This window comes from Phalacrocorax aristotelis, chromosome 14 (assembly GCF_949628215.1).
Source record: "Phalacrocorax aristotelis chromosome 14, bGulAri2.1, whole genome shotgun sequence".
Taxonomy (NCBI): domain Eukaryota; kingdom Metazoa; phylum Chordata; class Aves; order Suliformes; family Phalacrocoracidae; genus Phalacrocorax; species Phalacrocorax aristotelis.
In genome coordinates, this window is record NC_134289.1 from 9,875,200 (window position 1) to 9,887,957 (window position 12,758).

The 12,758-nt window shown below is 38.7% G+C and overlaps 1 protein-coding gene across 3 annotated transcripts in view; it reads right to left on the bottom strand.

Moving 5' to 3' along the window:
- Positions 1 to 12,758, bottom strand: part of GRID1 (glutamate ionotropic receptor delta type subunit 1) — a 537,290-nt gene that overhangs the window by 302,027 nt on the left and 222,505 nt on the right. The gene's annotated exons all lie outside the window — the stretch shown is intronic.

Genomic DNA, 12,758 nt, shown 5'->3' on the forward strand with positions numbered 1-12,758 from the left:
GGTATCAATTTCTCATAGCAGCATCTCAACCAAGGGATTTTTCTTTTTTTTCTTTTCAGTTAGGTGGGTAACATAAATACAAACATTCAGGAACACATTGATCCAAGCATCTCCAAAATCACTCACATTTGCACAAAAAAGCCATAGGTATTCTTACCTCCTAATTTTCTAATAAATCCATGATGAAAAAATGTCCCTATAGATTCTGCTGGAGCAATACTTGAAAAACAGCAGTGACCACAAATAAGAGGAAATTCAACTAGGCTTTTTGTTTTCTAAACCATCATTCAGAATCCCCAGATGGTTATCCTAATGTTCTAACACCTAAGCTTTCGTCGTTATTAAGAAATAAAGATCTAATTAGCTATTGTTTTGCTAGATAGAAAGGGTAATCTTTCTTCCTACATTAATATTAAAAACCTGCAATGAACATGCACTCCTCTCCTGCGAAGGGTCAGAGCTTTTCAAATACTCCCCCTGCCGCAGGTGATTATTAGTTTTGTAAGGATTTTTCTTTCCCTCAGGTGGCACTGCCAGCCCTACTGCAGCAGAAGGCTCTCAGATTTGCCTGGTTATACTATAAAGTGATTAATGGCCACAGTGCACAAAAGAATAAATTTCATTAAGTCCCAAGCAAAGGAAAAGGCCACCTTCAGAGAAGTTAAAAAAAAAAAACAAACGAGAAAGGTAGATCTTGCATTAACCAAGACTAAATTCAAATAAATATTTTTTGGCACACCCTAAGACAGCACAGTGACTAACGTACACCGAGGTTTTTAGAACTCCTTTAGAGATGCTTTACTCCATCCCAATCCATTACACAATCTAACAATAACATTGAGTCTTCCTGACATTAGCTGAGGAAGATGAAACACAGAAGGTTAATTAACACACAAAAGGGATTAAACACTGGAACATTAGAAACAAACCCTTTCCTAAGCGATGGCAGTCATGAGTCCTGTGACTTCGTGTCTGATGTTTGGATTACCTCCTGTTTAACAATGTCTGATTAAAGCTTTTGGTACCCCTGAACCTTCTGTAAGACCCTTTTCTTTTGGAATTCCCTGATATTAAACCTAACCAAGCACCTGCTTCTGCTCAGTTGAGTCTCTGCTGTCCAATAGTGTGCAATCGAGTTCACAGTGCAACCTTTTGCTCAGCAGGAATTCGGAGCTCTCTCGTATTTACCACCTGTTTTTTCAAAATGTATAGAAAAGGCTTGAGGCCTCTGCCATATTAGATTGATTTGAAATTGATCAACAATATCAACATTATTCAGAACACAAGCAGGCTGACAGATGATCTCACATATATAGAGTGTAATCACAGATGCCGTATTTTTTCAGGAACCAAGTAAAACTGAACAATTCAGTCCTCACGTACATGTAGGCAGCCCATTCTGCAAACAGTTACATTTGAGGTTATATTTAGGCTTTACAGCCCCCTCTATTCAGTCTAAAGAGGGCACTTGGCACATGCCTGCGTTTTGCAGGATAGGAGTCCATACTCTTTCACGGGCCTCCTGGAATGGATGTTACCAGGCTTGAAAGTGCCTCATGGAGGTGTTTCCTAACATCAGGCACACCTTTCTGCAGCAGGACAAACTCAGGAGTCATTCTGAGTATTTTAGATAGGCTATATATATTCTGAGTATCTTAGATAGGCTATAAATTCTTCCCTTCCCGTGATTACTCATGTATATCTAGATTTCAAGGAGACTATTCACTCATTTAAAGTTACACTGGTACATCAGTTCTTATATAATTAGAGAAAAAGAAGGTAATAAAGTTTTCATCTTTATTCTTTATTATTTAAACCAACTGAATACAGATTAACTTAAACAAGAAAACAGATCTCAGTCTACAAAACAAAATTCCTTCTCTCCTTCCCCCCTAAATGAAGCTTTAAGTTAACTTTTACAAGGTATTTTTTTAAATGTACTGCAATTAAGTTGCTGAGTTGCTGAAATTAAGCCCTTTTATCACCCTGACTACATGAGCTAAGCCCATAAAGGGAAGCAGGCAAATCTCACTGCTAACTTTGTGGTTTTCTCTCTTGCTACATAAGTGCAATAAGAATTTTTTCAATCATATCATGTTATAAACGACTAAATGATTTTCTAATGCAACCCCTCGAAAAGGCCCTAAATCTCTTCTTGTTCTCAGACGTAACAAAAAAATCATTCAAGATTCATATTATTACCGATTAACTAATTGTCTGTTGCTATTGCACAGCAGAAGTTACTCATCCAGACCCAAGAGTGAACTGGCTAAATTATAGTAATCCAAACAGGAAGAGGATGGTCTGAGATTCCACCAAAAACCACTTCCACCCTCTAGTGACGTTACTGTCATCACAACAACGTAACATCTCCCTGCAACCAGTCCGCTGTTATTGAGAGGGTGGCTGCATTTGCCAAACTCACTTGTTTCTGGGGTTCCAACCCCTTCTGCTACTATGATTTAGAATTTTGTTCCTTGCTAATGGTATAAGTCGGATTTGAGAGAAAGAAAACTTAAATACATCTATCATCGATACTCAGTCAACCCCGCTAATTGGCCAATAATCCTACATTGAAAGTGTCCATCTTTGCCTCCCACCCTTCCCACTGCAAGGCTGCCCTTGTTATTCTTGTTTTAGTACCATAATATATTGTTTCACTTTGTTACAGGTTGTCCAGACTTATGTGGCTGCACAAGATGTACGAGAATAAAAGATATAAACCACCACAAACACTCCCACAGACACTACTTTGTACAGCAGAGACAGAATATATCACCAAATATTGCTTGCTAAAGGGAGATTGCACTTTGGGCACCAGGACTGTCATTTGGAGCCAAATATCTGTAGTCCAAACTATTTGGTTTTTTTTTAATAAAATTTGATGAGCTCACATATACTTCCATACAAGGTATTCATAACACAGCATCCTTAATGCAGAGCAACAGGGAAGATCTTCACTCAAAATTAAAGCACACTGCTGTTCCCTCAGCCAACAGGATTTCTATTACACCACAAGTGCCTGATGGGGTATCCTGTTAGGTGTTGGTGCTCAGGCTGCGCTGACTTATTAATACAATGCCAGAATTTGACCTTTAATTATTCTTCCACAGCAGGGGGGATTCATATTCCTACTGACAAAAATAAATGGAAGACAGTTCCTTCCTGTAAAGACTCTGTCATTTGAAGGATAAAGGTGATTACAGAGAAATGTTGGTTCTAGTTAATGGATTATTCCTTTCTTAAGAAAGTTCCCTTGATGTTATAATATGGCTTTTGGAAGACAAGATATATCTTAATTCCTGTTAATGGCAGTGTCAAATATTAATACCAGGAGGCCAAAACAAAATTACTTTCAAAATCACTGAGGAGTTTCATTAGGACAAATGAGATCTCTGGGTTATGGTCTGTTATGCAAGGAAGGCATTTTGTATTTCAGGGACCGAATATTTCTCGGTCTTCTGGTATAAACATAGCAATCGTTCTTCCATAGCATAGTTCTGTTTTCCTCACTCTGCATGCGTGCTTTGCCAGGAAGAGATTTTGCTGATGATAAAAGCAAACTGCGGCCAGAGGCAGACCAGAGGAAATCACAATCATGTTGCAAATGAAGTTCAAGCCAGATTATATATACCAGAGGTGAATTACCATCCTGAGTTCCCTTCCACGTCTGCCATACAACAGCTGAAGATCTATCCAGCCAAAGGTTCGATTCTTACTGATAGATGAGATAGGCTGCTGAGAAATGGGGACTGTCAATAGTTCCTGACCCCGTAAGGCCTTCCAGATTGATGAAGTGAACTACTGCCTCCAGTGTTACAGTACCTATGTTTCCATTCAGAGCTCTCCATCACAGGGAATCATCAATGAAATTATTGCGAGGGATGTCCCCACTCAATTTCCACCTCTTTCTTGGAGCCCTCCACACTTCTTTCATATGTTTTTGTTAGAAATAGCTTATTTGGGTCTTGATTACTAGAGCAAGAGATACAAAACAAAATATCCAGTATTAAAAAGGACCTCCATAGGATTCACTGTTCCCCAGTAACGACACTAATCTTATTTACTCAATTTGTACACAAAAAAATAACACCTTATTTCCATTTAAACAAATGCTATAATAACACAATGAATATTAAATCACTCTCCAATGGAACCCAGACATCCAGATTACATTCCTAATGGGCTCTGACTCTGAATAATCCAAACTGCAAAGCCTTTTTTCCTCCACTTTTTATTTAATTCTTCATAGTCTAATGATGCATTTGCTTCTAAAAATGATTGCAGTAACTCTTAAAATAACTCCCAAAGCAACAGATCTAAACATTAAATACACCAGAACATAAACACAGAAGGCACAGAAGGCCTGCACAGCACAATTCAAGGAAAAGCAAAATTCTGCCGCCGTTGCACACCTCTGGCCGGGAAGGGAGCCTTGCCTAGCTGTGGACAGCTAGCTAGACATTAAAAACAAGTTTCAGAACCTTACTGAAATCAAAGAAAGATGACTAGCTTATAGTCACACAAATGTCTTAGTGGTCCAACGCTCCCCGTGTCTGCAATTTTTAGACAATGGAACAAGCACAGCTGCCTTAGCTCGTAGGAAGATGCGTTAAACTGTAAATTGCTCAGATGCTATGATAAAAGAACCTCATTAACTGTATAGTTTAATGTAAAGTCATAAAAGTGGTGTATAACACAGATGACTCCAGTACTAAGTGTACAACTTGGGGTTCTGCTCTGAGCGCAGACAAGTCCAAGTGCTTTGAGGCCTGCATGGTTGAGGGAGTCGCTGCGGTTTCACAATGACTACTTCCTGAAGAGAGGGAGCATAAAGATGGAAACTTGTACAGTGCAAATCACAAGAGTGTTTCACTGACAGGAGTTCAGATTTCTTCATTTTCTACCATTTCCTGATTTAATAACCTCCTATGCAGACTGCGTAACTTAGATTTGCTTGCATTCACCTCCACCTGAATATCAGTCAAGCTTTGCTTACCTTTCCTGAACATTGCCCCCGTTTTTTCAGCTAAGGAAGGTATCTTGCTTTCCTGCTTGCTGTTACAAAATAAAATATTATCTTGCATTTCCGTGAGGGCTAGGAGAATGACCCTTGTGTTTGTTTTAATTCACATATGAATGAAACTTATTTCATATTCCACAAAGATCACTGCAGTACAGATTATTTATAGTCTTGTCTTGCCAGGGAAAAAAAAGAAGGAGGGGGAAAAAAAAAAAAAAGAAATTTGTGGCTTTACATTTAAATGCAATCTTGGATTGCATGGATCAGATCTTTCCAGTTCCTGGATGTTGAACAAAAGGCTGATTCTGTCTAGTAATTTTGCTATGTTACATATAAACAAATGCAGTAGTCTACTACTATACAAATATATTAAGATACCACAAGCATATCAATACTTTACAGGAATGGTAATAGCACATACCTATTGATAGTCACACAATATGTAGAAAACCATTTTGACCCTCGGGTTCTATAAAAATTACATTCCCTACCATACTTTTCCTCTAAAAAGATTTAAGGAGTTTTACATTCATTGTTGTCCTCAAGATTAATCCCTTCTATGAAGACAGTGAGTAACAATGTTATCTCTTCTCTAATGTACTCAGTCACCGAGCTTTACAAGCAGAAAAGAAACAAAAAGAAACCTTCAGAGTACATTCATTCACTGTTTATCATCGATCAGCAGAGAAAAGGAACAGTCTTGGCCAAAGCGCTACCCCCAGCCTATAGAAAGGGTGCTAAAGAAAGCCAGCAGACCCACAAAAAAGCTTAACCATAAGAAATAGAAATAAATAAAAGAGTATGTAAATACAAGAAGTGTGAAAAGGAGAAGGAATGGGATTTCTGTCTCAATAAGGAAGACACAAAGCAACGATGGGAAGCCACGCCAACTCTTAAATTGGGTAAAACAAAGAAGAAACCATTTCCATCTAGGAAGGAAGCCAAAGAAATCCTGCCCAGAGGGGCATCAGAAAGATTACTAGGAAGGACTGGGCAAAGGCGGGAAGGGAGCAGAAGAAATATATTTCCTTGATTCCATATATGAACTCATGTATACTTTTACACACAAGGATATACGCATACGCGTATGGAAAGGTACACATGCTCCTTTATCACTTCCCTTGAAATATGTACATAAATATATATGTGTGTGTGTATGAATTATCTCCCTCTCCCTTACCACCTTCTATAAAAGAAAACAAAGATTGAGAACTTATTCACCAAAGCCATTGCATGTTGAGATATCTGAATATACTTTTTCAGAATGACAGTGTTACTGCCTGAAGCCCTACATCCATCCTCCAGGACAGACTTCTACCCCTCTGCTGTTCAGTTTCCAGCTATACATTTATCGAACGATTTCTAAATGCATGTATAAGCATTCACTCTCTAACAAATGTGAGCTAAAGAGACTCCCTTCTGGAATTAGTACCTCAGATTCCCTGCTCAAGTACACCAAATCATCCCTACATTCCTCCTTGTCATTGTCACATGCCCGAACAAACAGTTTAGCCTCATGCCATGGCTTGAAAAGTCAAGAGATTCAAACTACTGTCAGTCAAGGAAAGAAAGTCTAAGAACTTAGGACCTTCTGCGGATAACGTGAACAATTTTCAAAGACCTCTCTGTTCAAAATGAATTAATTTGCACCCTCCAGTTCCAGGCTGCTGAACTTTGCACTTCCTTTAGACAGTGTGTGCTGTATTATGAAACATTTCTCTGTTTCAGAATATAAAGCGGAAAAAACCGGAGTCACCAATAGCCACTAGTTCCTGCAAAGTCGAGCCTGGAGACTGTTCACTAATATGTTATGAGTTGAAAAAGAGACAGTAAGGAATGCATAATGATTGCTTTCAGGACTAGATTAATAATCACTTTTGACCAAATGACCAGGCTGAAAAAACAGTGGAAAACTGCTTCTAATAAAGCCTTTCATTATTTTTTTTCCATGAGTGCCCCCCAATACATACTTCTGAAGTTATTTAAAATACAAACTGATTTTAAAAATAACTATTTTGAATAAAGAGCGCAAGACTTCTGTTTTGAAAGTGTCACTCCAAAGCATTTTCAATTTGTTGAAAGAACTTGCATCCTCTCTTCGCAAAACACTTTTTAAACTATTTGAAAGGTCAAAATTATTTCCTTAGCTTGCCTTGAATTTATGAGCAAGACAAGCTGCCCAAACTGTTTGTGCGAAGATTGACTGACTTCTACTACCATTGAACGTTCAGGCAGGCTATGACAGCACTCACAGTTCAGAATAAAGCCTTTACCACAACTTTAAGATCATCTGTATATCGTATCAGTCATTGACCTGAAAGTATTTCGTGAATAGCTTTTATGAGAAAGAACCTCTATGCACTGCTCCCACACCCTGCTAGGTATTATGGGGGTTGTTAGTGAGGGGAAGTCTTACTTCTGCTGTTAGCATGCTTACTCATAGACCTTAAAAATCAAAGTAGTAAAATTAATTTATAAGTAATAATTTGAAGTGAAATTGACTTTCTTTAATTTCATTTAGTGTTATATACTGCGATGCATTACTAAATAAAAAAAATACTATCAAAAATGATAAAAATCCATGCTTAATTTAAGTAGGCCAATTACTTTAAGTGCTGCTACAGTCAGAAAAGTGATTCAAGGATAAATATGGGAGCACACTGCCATTTCTTCAATAGCTTCCAGATCAAATTCAATGTAAAAGTCAAAAGGTCAATTTTTTCCTCTACCACATGGTATCACATACTCCCTGTGGGACTTGGAGAACTTGGTTGAATGATTTCTTTCCTGGCAGTCTCTGCAGCAGCAATGGCGATTAAACATTATTTTATGAGACATGGTATTTTCATAGGAAAATTTTCTTTCCAGGTAGAAATTGATGATTTATTTGTCTGGAGTCTAGACGTAGAGTATCCCTAGTTATACATGAATAACTAGGTGGTGCAGAATTTGCATAGAATAAATTCTCAAAGGATTCTGTTTCTTGTTGGATGAAAAGGTGCCTAGGCCCAGTGTATTCCTCCCTTTATCATCTTATACAGCAGCACCAATGACAGGGTTGTTCAAGGATTCCCTCTCTAAGTCATTGCTGTTGCAGATTAACGGCCATAAAGAAGTTACATTTCTTTGTGGCTGGTTGCTTAAACTCTATACATTTTACTATTCAAACACAGCAATCCCAGTTCAAGCTTCTCTCCAACACTTCCAGCTGGGATGCTCCAGCCAACTGAAGAACTCAGGTATTTTTAATAACACATGCAAACTCAATAACATAGCACATGCACAAAAAGTCTAACACTTTCCGGTAGTGTCAGATTTGCTGAACAGGCACATACCAACACATGTGCAGTTGGTTCAACACTTCTCATTTGCCAAACTCCCTGTATTTGCATTAAACAAGACATACTCGCTGGAGAAGCTTGTAGAGAAATATGGCAGCCCTAGCGATGCAGAAGTGGTTGTCTGACAGCCAACAAATGACACAGAAAGCAGAAGACAACATGTTATACTGACAAAAAATAAAAGTAGTCTTAAAGTAAAGCAGGTAAGACGAAAGTAGCTTATGTGCAAATGTTCTGCTTTGCTCTTGTTGTGACAGCTAATGCTTCACATCACAACTGATTTGCAGTTACACATGGATTGTGTAAAAGCATGCATTTCTCAGTTTTCATTACTATATTCCATTGCAAATTAAATAATTGCAAAAGTAGTGGCCTGCACAAAAGGACCTTTACAAAGGAGACAACATTCCAGGATGAATACCTAGTTGTAAAACTGCTGATAGTATAATTTCTGTAACTTCCAATCAAGGGTAAGGCCCTTGACAGGTAGAACTCAGAAATAAAGCTTCCCATGAAACTCATCACATTGAAAACCAAGTTCTTTCTACATAGGAGGATTCATCAGGATGTAGTCAAAATTAAAGTGACATCAATGACCATAATGAAAAAAAAAAAATCTCGATTTAAAAAATTTTAAAATTGAAAATCATCTATAAATCAATAAATTGTGAGTTTGGTTTCCCCCGAGACTCCATAGGAACAAAATTCCATACATAGGTCTGAAAGGTCCAAAATTCTACAGAAGAAACTTCTGTATAACTTTTGTACCACGCTTCTCTTACCCAGAACACACTTATTGACACCAAAAATTAAGAATAAAATATTACAGTTCCCTTTCACAGGTCTAATATTTTTCATTGAAAAAACAGAGTCATAATAAAAACTCTTACATTTTGTATATGAGTATGCACACATTTATGTAGGAAAGTAGAGAGGCAATATAACTAGAGACAAAGCGTTTTTCAGCAGTAAGATTAATATTGTCAAAACAGTTATTGCTCACATTTCTCTTAGAAAAATGATTTTGTATTCCTCACTGTTTTCATTTTCACATCTAGATTCCAAAATCCTCCTTTAATCCTTCCTCTAACCATACCCCTCTCTATTTGTTCACCCTAGAAGCACACTTTCAACCATTTATTACCCAACCACATCTTACTGTGGGCAACACCCACTGCTTTTAACCTATAGTCAGTTTAGAGCTTGGTAAAGTTGTTTATGAACGTGCCACACTACCAATTTCTGCGTCAGAAAATTTGATTACTGATGCTTCTTCATCCAGTAAGTCAGCAAAATAAAACATTACACTTCCCAGCAGGCCTTTACGCACAGATGCGATGTATGTAGAGGCACAAAAGATGTTGCTGTAGAGGAAGAAACAATTCAAAACGCGTCAGTGCAGCTGAAGCTTTTTAGGATGACACAAGAGACCTGATTTCTGTTACAGGCTCTCTAACAGGTGGGTAGACCTAGTCCCACAGAGCACTGTCTGACAGCCACTGACAAACTTACGGTCATTTCATTTTTTTCCCCCCATAAAGTTGATGTCAAATACTGGGATTTAGCATGGGGTTTTCATATAGATATTTAAAGTAGAATAACGCATTTAACAGGACCCTGGTCCCTTAAGCTCTTACTGGAATTGGCTTGTTCCTGAATGTGCCACCTAATTCTGTTGCCTAAGGAATTTCTAAAGAAGTTTCAAACATCAGTTCAGTCGCACCGGGAGGGAGGTTTTTCTTTCCATTTCACAGATGGGAAAGGGGAGCATACAGGGGCTGGAAAGCCTTCTCAGGATGACATGGCAAAGAACAGCAGGGACAGAGAGAGTGCTCAGACTGTCTCATTCTGGCCTGGAGCTCCAGCAGCTCTGTAACACATCAGCAAGAGAGGAGACTTGTCTTATCTCAGCTATGACTTACTTGAATCGCTATAGTGCCTAGCCATCGTTTTCACATCAGGCAGCAGTCCCATCAGCAGAAAGCTCCCAGTGTGATCAATGGGGAGTAGATTTCCGTGCATCTTCTGAAATGATGCACAAACCATAAATGAGAGGAGTGGAAAAACAAAGGCTGAGTCATGAAGATGCAGCACCTATATGAACCCATATCTTTTCTTACAGAAACACAGGAGAACTGAATGGATAGGTATCAACTGACCTTTCCCGCATTGGTAGTGCTCAGTAGGAGAACTGTGTATCATCATGACGAGTTTGAATGTTGCATCTATCAAGTCTGAGGCCTTTGAAAGGGCACTTCTCCAGAACCAAGCTGTTACCTATTTCTTGCTATTATCCATTTCTTCACCACAAGTGACAAAATCTAAAAGCTGGTTTCATGCTAGGTGGAATGCCACAGTTTGTACCCTGCTTCTACCACCTCCATTTAGCAAACTTTTTCTTTAAAACTTCCACATCTTTCCTGTGAAATCTCTCCATTTCTTGTTACAGAATTTAGGGCATTTTACTGGAAAGGACCATATGCTTTCACTGAAGTTGTGCGTACAGATTTCTATCTGCAGCTTCAGTGTAAAACAAGGCACATTTTATAGAAAGCACAACAATATTAGGAGGCTTGTTAGGTTGTTCAGTGACAATCCTGCATTTCTAAGTCCGTTACTTTTCCTTAATTCAGTCAGCGCAGAAATTATAATCCAAAATGTATGTCTGATAAGGGACGGGTAATTCATGAGGTAAATAACTTTCACCTCCAGTACCGCACCAGTATTACTATAGACACGGAAGTTCTTTAAATTGCGAGCTGTTATTTCTTTAGAAAACCTGACAGTTTCCACAAGGAGGACACCAAGGGATTGACTGGGTTTTAGAGATCAGGAGATGGACAAATTAAAACATTACCCAAGGAAATAGTATAACTTCCAGACAGCAGGTAGAGAAGGACCATTTTTTACTGTAAACCACAAAAGCCCAGTGCTGAAAACTCTCTGTAATCATAAACATGCATTCTTCTAGTGACCTCCCTCCTCATGGCCAGCAGCCAGCCCCTGCACAGGGAGCGGGGAGTGTTGCTGGAGATGCGTAACCATGGCTCTGCTGACGCTAACTAATGAGGGCAGTGGGCATGCCATGGGAGCCAGGATGCTGTTCTTGAGCTCGGCGCTCAATATCCTGGGAACTAGGTTATTTATCCCATAGTCACCGATACCTGCCCAGAACTGGCAAGGTTCAGTTGGCTTCTTTATGGAAACTCCTCCCACCAAATTTTTATTAAAAAAATATAAATCCTATGAGTGGAATTACTATAAGATGGTTGTCACATCTGAGAGGAAGAGGAGAGGAAATAGCACATGGGCAGCTGCAGCACACGAAGTGCTCTCCACTGGAAGGAGCCAGCAGTTGCAATTGCCACCCGTGGTAATTTTCCATCTCCTTTTTAGTGTCTGTCTTACTGGTACAGACTGAAGGTCAATATTTGTAAATGGAAAAGATCAATTTGATTCCATTTGAACTGAATTTACAGAATATGTGAATTAAGTATTTCAGGATTTGGTACTGAGATGCTAACCCTTTGCAGAAAAAGGCAAAGAAACACAGATGCGCTACTAGAATAAGTGATACCGTAGTTCAGTAGCCAGGTTTGCTACCAGGGAACATGGGTGATAGCAGTTTGTACATACAGCATCTGGGCAGTTACCAGGACCAGGATTCCCAGGGGTTGAAAGATCCCTGGCTCCAGCAGTTTTGGAAGGCTCAAATCAGCAGGAGAGAAACAACAGTAGCTATAAAAGGGTATTTGTAAGACATTCTTGTGAGAATTTTTTTTTTTCATTCTTGGAAATAACTGTTAGAATAGTTTTAACTTTTTAAGCCCAATCCTTTGCGACATAGCAACTTTCTCATCACTACCAGAAGACCACCAAAAGAGCACCTACCGCGTATCTTGTGGTTTTTGCCTTCAAAGCATTCACTGGTCAAGCTGGGTTGCTAGATTTTTGAGCCTATAGATTAACTCTGCAAGTACCATGGCAGCCTTCTCATGCTTAAAATAATTCTATATAATTAAAAGGATGTTACAGCTTCACTTGATTTCCCACTTAAAATCACCCTCATCATCTTCAATCTGCCTGTTGAAGAGATGTCACTTCCTGTTTCTAACAGCTGAGAACAGAAAGCTGCACCCAAGAATTTCAGGACTTATTGGAGCTCAGGACCCTTTGGGGTTTTTTGGGGGTTTTTTTGGGTTGGTTTTTTTTGTTTTCTTTCTTTTTTTTAAACCAGTAGTCCAACTTCAAAACCAAAGATGTTATTTCTCTGATTCACCATTGAAAAACCTGTCATTATATAGGAAGAATACAAATAAAGATCTGTTTTGTAGTTTTGGAAGGCTATGGATAAAATCTAAACTATATGCACAGGTACACATAAGATATTTTTT